This window comes from Octopus bimaculoides, chromosome 2 (genome assembly GCF_046866305.1).
Source record: "Octopus bimaculoides isolate indiv1 chromosome 2, ASM4686630v1, whole genome shotgun sequence".
Classification (NCBI taxonomy): domain Eukaryota; kingdom Metazoa; phylum Mollusca; class Cephalopoda; order Octopoda; family Octopodidae; genus Octopus; species Octopus bimaculoides.
Genome location: NC_142929.1, coordinates 156,075,421 through 156,086,554, shown reverse-complemented (window position 1 = coordinate 156,086,554; position 11,134 = coordinate 156,075,421). Strand labels below are relative to the sequence as shown.

General features: G+C 48.0%; 1 long non-coding RNA gene across 1 annotated transcript in view; it reads left to right on the top strand.

The window, feature by feature from the left end:
* Positions 1-11,134, top strand: part of LOC149137265 (uncharacterized) — a 28,265-nt gene that overhangs the window by 7,568 nt on the left and 9,563 nt on the right. The window lies entirely within an intron of this gene.

The window sequence follows — 11,134 nt, the reverse complement described above, 5'->3', positions numbered from 1 at the left end:
GGGTGTTGGCAACAAACGGATCGCCTCACCATCGGAACGCTTCCTTTCCACAAAAAGCGGAAGAGGATGCGCTCCATTTCGGTGATGGCGCGATCGGGACAAGGCACGACGGTCAGGCGGTATTCGATGACGGACGCGATGTACGCGTTCGCCACCTCCGCCCGACCTTTTAGGGACAGCTTCCTCTCGGACCATTGCCGGCAGAGAGTGGCCACCCTACTCGTTATCTCGTCCCAGTTCTTCTCCGTTTGCAGGTCCGGACCGAACCAGACTCCGAGCAACTTGACCGGACCGTCCGTCCAGCGTCCCACTACTGAGGCGCTGCCGGACGGTATGGGCTTGCTTCTCCAGGTGCCGAGCAGCAAACCCACCGACTTATCCCGGTTGATTTTCGCTCCCGTCACCGCTTCGTAGTCTTTCAGCGTCTCGCCGACAAGCTCGATGTGCTCGTGGCTAGACGCTATGACGGTGACGTCGTCCGCGTATGCCGACACACTCGTCCCGCACCCCAGTTCTCGCGGGATGCCCCTCAGCGTCGCCAGCTTCCGCAGTAGTGGCTCGAGAGTCAATACGTACAGGAGCGGCGACAGGGGGCATCCCTGACGAACCGAACGTGCAATGTCGAAGGGTCCCGATAGACGTCCATTGACGCGAACAACCGAACGGATGCCTGTGTACAAGGCAGCCATCCAGCCGCGGAAAACGGGACCGAAGCCGGCCGCTTCGAGGACGGCCTCCAAGTATCGATGGTCTACCCTATCGAAAGCTTTCGATTGATCCAAATTGATCAGGGCCCCACCCATGCCAGGTTCCTTAACTACCCTCTCTATGATGTAGCGCATCAGATGGAGGTTGTCATGGATGCTCCGGCCCGGCACGGCGCACGTCTGCTCCGTGCCGACCAGTTTCTCGATGACAAACGCCAACCGCTTGGCTAACACCTTGGCCAAAATTTTCATGTCTGCATTGAGCAGAGTGATGGGCCTAAAGTTATCTATGGCGTCCCCCTTGTTTGGATCTTTCTTCAGCAGCGTTACCGCTCCTCGGCTCACAAAACCGGGAATGCTCCCGTTCTGCTGCCAGTTGCAGTACACGACCGCCAAGACTTCTCCAAACAAGTCTGGCATACAGTTGTAAAGCTCGTAGGGCAGACCATCCAAACCCGGAGATTTGTCCGTCGAGCAACCCGCCATCGCGTCCCTCACCTCCTCCGCCGTGATGACCCCTTCGCAGCACTCCGCCTCTCTTGCCGAGAGTCGTGGCAAGCTGTGCAGGTAGGCACTAAAGTCCACCCTGCCTTCTCGCTCGCCACTCCTCCCGAACAGTCGGGCAAAATGCCGCTGAAACGCCTCGCACATCTTGCTCGGCTCGAGCAATTCGCGCCCCTGTTCGTCTACCAGAGACCGGATGGTGGCTCTGTTACCCCGCTGCGCCTCCGCCACCCGGGCCTCTCGTGCGGCTCCAACACCTTCATTCCTCAGAGCACGCATCCTTGCCCTGACAGCACACCCTTCGTGTTTAGCATTGAAGTGTTGGTCGAGGGCCAACCTCGCCGCTAAAACGTCGGATGCGATGCCACTTCGCAATGCCTCTTCTAACTTTATCACTAGCTCCCCCTCTTCTCTGTTCCTCTCTACAGCTAGTGCCCTGCTATACCTTATTGCTTCCGCCCTCACTGCTCTCTTGAGGGCAAACCACCATTTGTTGTTGACGATGGCTCCCGTCAAAGCCCTCTTTACTAACGTGCTAATCCGGTCTCTGAAAACCTGTCTCGACGGGAAAGACGCGTTTAGTTTCCAGTAACCGGGACCCTGCCTATGTGCCTTATCTAAGTCTAGCGTACACGTCACAAGTTTGTGATCCGTGTAGCTGACTATGTGGAACTGTGGACATCCTAAACTATCTCTATCTCTTGTCCTACACACTATCCTATCTAGATACGATCTCGACGACCCAATGCGGTTGCTCCAAGTCCACGTTGGCACATTTGGGTGGTCGAGTCGGTACCTGTCAGACAACTGGAAGCGTCTGAGCAGGTCTATGAGGCCTTTGCATCCCCTTCTACTTTTGTCTCTCCCCACGTAGTCTAGATGCGTGTCCAAGGTAGCATTCCAATCCCCCACTAAAAGTAAGGGACGAGACGTTCCCAGGAATACTTCTAGACGTCGAAAGAAGTCTGACCGACCTGTTAAAGGAGGCACATAAACTGCCAGCAACCGAAAAGCGCCTCCATCGCTGCCGTCCACATCTAGGACAACCAGTCTACCCTCCGGGTCCGTAAATATCGTCTTTACTTGGAGATCCAGACTCTTGCGAAAAAGAACCGCCGTCCCACTACCGCCCATCCTCGTCAGACAGGGAGAAAAATAAATGTTAAACTGTCCGCCAAACATGGACTTTAGGGCCCGCGGTTCATGGAGTCTGGTCTCACTAATGGCTATGATATCCAAATTGTGTGACTTGATGTCATTTAAGAGGTACCCTTGTTTCCAAGGGGACCCTAAGCCACGCACATTCACACAACCAATCTTCACCATGATTCTATTTATACGTGTGCTTTAAAGCACAAAACAAAAGAACAGAGTGTTACTTGCCGTTAGAAAGTTTTGTTTCCTCCTTGGATTTTTCACCAAGGAGGCTATTGTACAATTTCTTGCACAAATATTTCTGGAATCCCCCTACCGAGTTGGGGTAGAGGGATTTTATTGTGTTGTGTAATGCTGGTGTTACATGAATAATTTTAATGTGTTTTGGCGGTGTTGTACGTGGGTGGTTGTTGGTTTTGATATAGTTATTTGTGATGTTTGTTTTAGAGTTGATGTAATTCATCAACTCTGTGTTTGTACTGTCTATTGCTGTTAGCATTGTTTTTTTTATATTACTATTGGTGTTAGTAGTATTTTCGGGAGATGTGAATCTCCCTGCTTTGTTTGTGTTTGCATTTTGTTTTGTTTTCTTCTTACTGCGCTTCCTCTTTCCTTTCGTAGCTATTTTCCACTCCTCCCCACTCTCTTCATCGGATGATGGGAGATCTGAGGAGTCAGAAAGAGGTAACGGCAAATTTTGTGCGTCTGTGTGTGTTTCTGTGAATGTTTGTGTTGCTGTTTTTATTGATGTTGGCTCCTTGTTATTTATGTGTGGTGTATGTGATATGGGGGAGGGAGAGGCAGTCTTGGAATTTTCTTTTTTTTCTTCTGTTTTTGCAGTTTCTGTTGTCTTTTCTGTTGTGGTTATTGCTGATATTTCTGTTGTTGTTTTTTGCGTTGCTGGTGGTGTTGGTAGTAAGGTTTTTCTGTTGGGGGTATTTGGTAGTTGCTTCTGTTGTTGTTGTTGTTGTTGTTGTTGTTGTTGTTGTTTTTGTTTAGCGGCCAGAGGGCAGTCCTTTTTCAGATGTGCTTCGCTGTTGCATAGGTAACAGCGAGGTCGCCTGCCCTCTACCACCACATACAGCTTGTGGTCCTCTGCCAATCTAATGTTTGGAGGAATTTTCTGTGAAGCCTCCTCCGTGATGTGGAGAAGGATTTCCAGATTTTTCCCTCCCCAGTTCTTTTCCTCTCCGACCGTAATCTCCAAAATATTTGCCTCCTCCATTTCCAGGCACACGGCCGATATCAGCCATTGGGTGTCCACCTCCGATGGCACATTTTTTATCATAACTTTGGTCACTCTCTGTCCTAGATAACTCGGTATCATTACCAAGTCATCTGTGCGGAGAGAGAGTGTCGAAAATTGTTTAGCTAAATTTTCATCCAGAAACCTTACTTGCACCGTTCCGAATTTCCTTCCCCAGGTGACATGATTCTGATAAGGCCAAATTTTTCTAAGACAAACTTCAATTTTATCTGTGCTAACATTTTCTACACGTCTGGTTTTTGTGTTTACCAGTTTATAAATGATGCACTTTTTGTTTTTCATTTCTATAATATCTTTTGGGATGTTAATTCTGACATCATCTCCTTCTTTCGTAAGAAGGGATTTTGTGTCTTTTATTTGTTTTTGTGTGAATGTCACTGTTGTTCTTTTTTCCTTTAGAGCATTTGCGAAATTTGTTTTTGTTGTGCTGGCGGACATGTTCTTCTGGATATTTTTGTTTATGTTGGTGTATGTACTGCCTGGTTCAAAGGTGGTGGTAGTGGCAGCAGAGTTTGTTGAACAGGTGATGGTGTCATTGCTGACGGCCGATAACTTTACTTCCTTGTTGTTGCTGTTGTTGTTGTTGTTGTCGTTGTTGCTGTTGTTGTTGTTGTTGTTGTTGTCGTTGGTGGTGATGATGGCGTCAGCAGCAGTGGTGCTTACGTCAGAGACATTTGTGACGGTTTTCACGCATGGTTTTGTAACCTTGGTTACAGTTTTGTTTTTGTTGTTGGTGTTGGTGGTGTTGGTGGTGGTGGTGGTGGTGGTGGTGAGAGGGCTGTTAGTAGCTGTACTCACAGTCTTTGTGACGTTTATAGCAACTGCGTTCCTGTCACTGCATGCGCACGCGCTATTCTGTTCTTTTTTCTCTTCTGGCATCTGAAGCCTCGGGAAATGCTTGTCAAAAGAACAAGACAAGCGTTCCAAAATTATGTTTCTCGACATTTTTCAAATGTCAAGAAGGAAATTTTTGTATTTTGCTAGGGCCGAAACTGCCCCTGGGGGTCAATTCCTGCCCTTGAAAATACACACAAATGAAGCCTAGGTGCTTCGCAACAAAATTATTAAAAAATTCCAACAAAATGTGGACAGTAAAAGGTCAAATAAACGTTTACCTTCGCAGCCGATGTGACAGCACGTCCGTGAGAAGAGATAGATAGGTTTCTTTATTAGCCACACAGGGCTCAACACAGAGGGGACAAAATACAAATGTAGAGTTTTTCTTTTCGAGGGGGTCGAAAACAAAGCAGAAAAAAAACAAAAGTGGGGACAACGATGAAAAAAAAAAAAAAAAAAAAAAAAAAAAAAAAAAAAAAACATCGCAAAACGTTTGGGGTATTTACAAAAAATACGAAAAATATAAAAAATTCCCAATAAATGGGGAGGTTATCCGTGGAAAGAAAAACCTACGAAAAGACCACGGTAACCTCGGTCTTTAGCGTCACAGTTTGTTAAATAAAATTTCTCTGTTTACAAAATTTTAAAACGTTTTATAGAATCATGGTCAAGGTGGCTTCGTCATTTATACGTGCCATTCTTGCTACATGTATCCATCTTTTTTCGAAACATTTGCTAGACAACACTTGCCTCTCTACTCTCACCTTCCTTTTCAAGTGATACTTGAAAAAGTTGATGAGAGATTGACCAGAGAGGAAAGTATTTGTCTCTAATCCTTTCAGACGCGTCCACCAGATGCATTCTTTGGCCATAGCCACAAGTACGATAAATACAGCTCTTCCTTCCCGTTTAAAGGAAGGAGGCGTGACGATATTGACGATAGACTCGGTTGATAAACCGACTCGTCCCACACGCGACAGCAGTCGTTCGACATAAGCCCACAGCTCCGAAATGGTTGGACACTGCACGAGTGCGTGCAGAACGGTTTCATCGCTCTGACCGCATCTCGGGCAGGTCGGCCCCACATTTCGCGAGCCGTGTCTATAGAGCTTATCCCGAACGGGTAGCGCCTCTCGGTAACACTGCCAGGCCAGGGATCTCTGGAAGTTGTCCATAGGTCCCGGCCCGAAAGTCGTCCTGAACAGGCGGGTCAGGTATTCCTCGTCGACGCCCAGGTTCGCCCCGAGATCGTCGTCGTACCTGCCCTCCACTAATCCCCTATAGAATGACTTCGTTGTGATGCAGCCGCTCAAGGTCGACCCGGGACGGCAAAGTTGTTGCAGAGCAACGCGACACTCACGGTGCCATTCGCCATTCCTCGGCCTCTTTTTGATCCACGACTGCAGCTCGGTCATGGAGACGAGCTGCGGGAAAGCGCGTCGCACAAACGGCGACCACACCTGCTCACCGTCGTCTACGTAGAGCCGGAGATGTCGCAGTCTCAGCGCATGTCTGCGCATCATCAACCACGGCATGCCCAGCCCTCCTTTCAGCGGGTGTTGGCAACAAACGGATCGCCTCACCATCGGAACGCTTCCTTTCCACAAAAAGCGGAAGAGGATGCGCTCCATTTCGGTGATGGCGCGATCGGGACAAGGCACGACGGTCAGGCGGTATTCGATGACGGACGCGATGTACGCGTTCGCCACCTCCGCCCGACCCTTTAGGGACAGCTTCCTCTCGGACCATTGCCGGCAGAGAGTGGCCACCCTACTCGTTATCTCGTCCCAGTTCTTCTCCGTTTGCAGGTCCGGACCGAACCAGACTCCGAGCAACTTGACCGGACCGTCCGTCCAGCGTCCCACTACTGAGGCGCTGCCGGACGGTATGGGCTTGCTTCTCCAGGTGCCGAGCAGCAAACCCACCGACTTATCCCGGTTGATTTTCGCTCCCGTCACCGCTTCGTAGTCTTTCAGCGTCTCGCCGACAAGCTCGATGTGCTCGTGGCTAGACGCTATGACGGTGACGTCGTCCGCGTATGCCGACACGCTCGTCCCGCACCCCAGTTCTCGCGGGATGCCCCTCAGCGTCGCCAGCTTCCGCAGTAGTGGCTCGAGAGTCAATACGTACAGGAGCGGCGACAGGGGGCATCCCTGACGAACCGAACGTGCAATGTCGAAGGGTCCCGATAGACGTCCATTGACGCGAACAACCGAACGGATGCCTGTGTACAAGGCAGCCATCCAGCCGCGGAAAACGGGACCGAAGCCGGCCGCTTCGAGGACGGCCTCCAAGTATCGATGGTCTACCCTATCGAAAGCTTTCGATTGATCCAAATTGATCAGGGCCCCACCCATGCCAGGTTCCTTAACTACCCTCTCTATGATGTAGCGCATCAGATGGAGGTTGTCATGGATGCTCCGGCCCGGCACGGCGCACGTCTGCTCCGTGCCGACCAGTTTCTCGATGACAAGCGCCAACCGCTTGGCTAACACCTTGGCCAAAATTTTCATGTCTGCATTGAGCAGAGTGATGGGCCTAAAGTTATCTATGGCGTCCCCCTTGTTTGGATCTTTCTTCAGCAGCGTTACCGCTCCTCGGCTCACAAAACCGGGAATGCTCCCGTTCTGCTGCCAGTTGCAGTACACGACCGCCAAGACTTCTCCAAACAAGTCTGGCATACAGTTGTAAAGCTCGTAGGGCAGACCATCCAAACCCGGAGATTTGTCCGTCGAGCAACCCGCCATCGCGTCCCTCACCTCCTCCGCCGTGATGACCCCTTCGCAGCACTCCGCCTCTCTTGCCGAGAGTCGTGGCAAGCTGTGCAGGTAGGCACTAAAGTCCGCCCTGCCTTCTCGCTCGCCACTCCTCCCGAACAGTCGGGCAAAATGCCGCTGAAACGCCTCGCACATCTTGCTCGGCTCGAGCAATTCGCGCCCCTGTTCGTCTACCAGAGACCGGATGGTGGCTCTGTTACCCCGCTGCGCCTCCGCCACCCGGGCCTCTCGTGCGGCTCCAACACCTTCATTCCTCAGAGCACGCATCCTTGCCCTGACAGCACACCCTTCGTGTTTAGCATTGAAGTGTTGGTCGAGGGCCAACCTCGCCGCTAAAACGTCGGATGCGATGCCACTTCGCAATGCCTCTTCTAACTTTATCACTAGCTCCCCCTCTTCTCTGTTCCTCTCTACAGCTAGTGCCCTGCTATACCTTATTGCTTCCGCCCTCACTGCTCTCTTGAGGGCAAACCACCATTTGTTGTTGACGATGGCTCCCGTCAAAGCCCTCTTTACTAACGTGCTAATCCGGTCTCTGAAAACCTGTCTCGACGGGAAAGACGCGTTTAGTTTCCAGTAACCGGGACCCTGCCTATGTGCCTTATCTAAGTCTAGCGTACACGTCACAAGTTTGTGATCCGTGTAGCTGACTATGTGGAACTGTGGACATCCTAAACTATCTCTATCTCTTGTCCTACACACTATCCTATCTAGATACGATCTCGACGACCCAATGCGGTTGCTCCAAGTCCACGTTGGCACATTTGGGTGGTCGAGTCGGTACCTGTCAGACAACTGGAAGCGTCTGAGCAGGTCTATGAGGCCTTTGCATCCCCTTCTACTTTTGTCACTCCCCACGTAGTCTAGATGCGTGTCCAAGGTAGCATTCCAATCCCCCACTAAAAGTAAGGGACGAGACGTTCCCAGGAATACTTCTAGACGTCGAAAGAAGTCTGACCGACCTGTTAAAGGAGGCACATAAACTGCCAGCAACCGAAAAGCGCCTCCATCGCTGCCGTCCACATCTAGGACAACCAGTCTACCCTCCGGGTCCGTAAATATCGTCTTTACTTGGAGATCCAGACTCTTGCGAAAAAGAACCGCCGTGCCACTACCGCCCATCCTCGTCAGACAGGGAGAAAAATAAATGTTAAACTGTCCGCCAAACATGGACTTTAGGGCCCGCGGTTCATGGAGTCTGGTCTCACTAATGGCTATGATATCCAAATTGTGTGACTTGATGTCATTTAAGAGGTACCCTTGTTTCCAAGGGGACCCTAAGCCACGCACATTCACACAACCAATCTTCACCATGATTCTATTTATACGTGTGCTTTAAAGCACAAAACAAAAGAACAGAGTGTTACTTGCCGTTAGAAAGTTTTGTTTCCTCCTTGGATTTTTCACCAAGGAGGCTATTGTACAATTTCTTGCACAAATATTTCTGGAATCCCCCTACCGAGTTGGGGTAGAGGGATTTTATTGTGTTGTGTAATGCTGGTGTTACATGAATAATTTTAATGTGTTTTGGCGGTGTTGTACGTGGGTGGTTGTTGGTTTTGATGTCGTTATTTGTGATGTTTGTTTTAGAGTTGATGTAATTCATCAACTCTGTGTTTGTACTGTCTATTGCTGTTAGCATTGTTTTTTTTATATTACTATTGGTGTTAGTAGTATTTTCGGGAGATGTGAATCTCCCTGCTTTGTTTGTGTTTGCATTTTGTTTTGTTTTCTTCTTACTGCGCTTCCTCTTTCCTTTCGTAGCTATTTTCCACTCCTCCCCACTCTCTTCATCGGATGATGGGAGATCTGAGGAGTCAGAAAGAGGTAACGGCAAATTTTGTGCGTCTGTGTGTGTTTCTGTGAATGTTTGTGTTGCTGTTTTTATTGATGTTGGCTCCTTGTTATTTATGTGTGGTGTATGTGATATGGGGGAGGGAGAGGCAGTCTTGGAATTTTCTTTTTTTTCTTCTGTTTTTGCAGTTTCTGTTGTCTTTTCTGTTGTGGTTATTGCTGATATTTCTGTTGTTGTTTTTTGCGTTGCTGGTGGTGTTGGTAGTAAGGTTTTTCTGTTGGGGGTATTTGGTAGTTGCTTCTGTTGTTGTTGTTGTTGTTGTTGTTGTTGTTGTTTTTGTTTAGCGGCCAGAGGGCAGTCCTTTTTCAGATGTGCTTCGCTGTTGCATAGGTAACAGCGAGGTCGCCTGCCCTCTACCACCACATACAGCTTGTGGTCCTCTGCCAATCTAATGTTTGGAGGAATTTTCTGTGAAGCCTCCTCCGTGATGTGGAGAAGGATTTCCAGATTTTTCCCTCCCCAGTTCTTTTCCTCTCCGACCGTAATCTCCAAAATATTTGCCTCCTCCATTTCCAGGCACACGGCCGATATCAGCCATTGGGTGTCCACCTCCGATGGCACATTTTTTATCATAACTTTGGTCACTCTCTGTCCTAGATAACTCGGAATCATTACCAAGTCATCTGTGCGGAGAGAGAGTGTCGAAAATTGTTTAGCTAAATTTTCATCCAGAAACCTTACTTGCACCGTTCCGAATTTCCTTCCCCAGGTGACATGATTCTGATAAGGCCAAATTTTTCTAAGACAAACTTCAATTTTATCTGTGCTAACATTTTCTACACGTCTGGTTTTTGTGTTTACCAGTTTATAAATGATGCACTTTTTGTTTTTCATTTCTATAATATCTTTTGGGATGTTAATTCTGACATCATCTCCTTCTTTCGTAAGAAGGGATTTTGTGTCTTTTATTTGTTTTTGTGTGAATGTCACTGTTGTTCTTTTTTCCTTTAGAGCATTTGCGAAATTTGTTTTTGTTGTGCTGGCGGACATGTTCTTCTGGATATTTTTGTTTATGTTGGTGTATGTACTGCCTGGTTCAAAGGTGGTGGTAGTGGCAGCAGAGTTTGTTGAACAGGTGATGGTGTCATTGCTGACGGCCGATAACTTTACTTCCTTGTTGTTGCTGTTGTTGTTGTTGTTGTTGTCGTTGTTGCTGTTGTTGTTGTTGTTGTTGTTGTTGTCGTTGGTGGTGGTGATGATGGCGTCAGCAGCAGTGGTGCTTACGTCAGAGACATTTGTGACGGTTTTCACGCATGGTTTTGTAACCTTGGTTACAGTTTTGTTTTTGTTGTTGGTGTTGGTGGTGGTGGTGGTGGTGGTGGTGGTGAGAGGGCTGTTAGTAGCTGTACTCACAGTCTTTGTGACGTTTATAGCAACTGCGTTCGTGTCACTGCATGAGCACGCGCTATTCTGTTCTTTTTTCTCTTCTGGCATCTGAAGCCTCGGGAAATGCTTGTCAAAAGAACAAGACAAGCGTTCCAAAATTATGTTTCTCGACATTTTTCAAATGTCAAGAAGGAAATTTTTGTATTTTGCTAGGGCCGAAACTGCCCCTGGGGGTCAATTCCTGCCCTTGAAAATACACACAAATGAAGCCTAGGTGCTTCGCAACAAAATTATTAAAAAATTCCAACAAAATGTGGACAGTAAAAGGTCAAATAAACGTTTACCTTCGCAGCCGATGTGACAGCACGTCCGTGAGAAGAGATAGATAGATAGATAGATAGATAGATCGACAGATCGATAGATTGACATGTATACATATATACGTACATTCGTCCGTACTTTGTAATATAAATATATGATCATATCCGTATATATTTAGATTCGATAGGAAATTAGGCTTCCTGGTTGACTTCTCCTTAACTTGAGATTCTGGATCGAATCGACTGAATTTATTGTTACTTAATAATTTAAACATCAGGATCCTTGTATGAGTATCCAATTTTTTTCACCTACCGACGATCTTATCAAAATAACAATGAGTCGATTTATCGTTATAATTTCCTGCTTTGTTGTTTACGATGTTTTT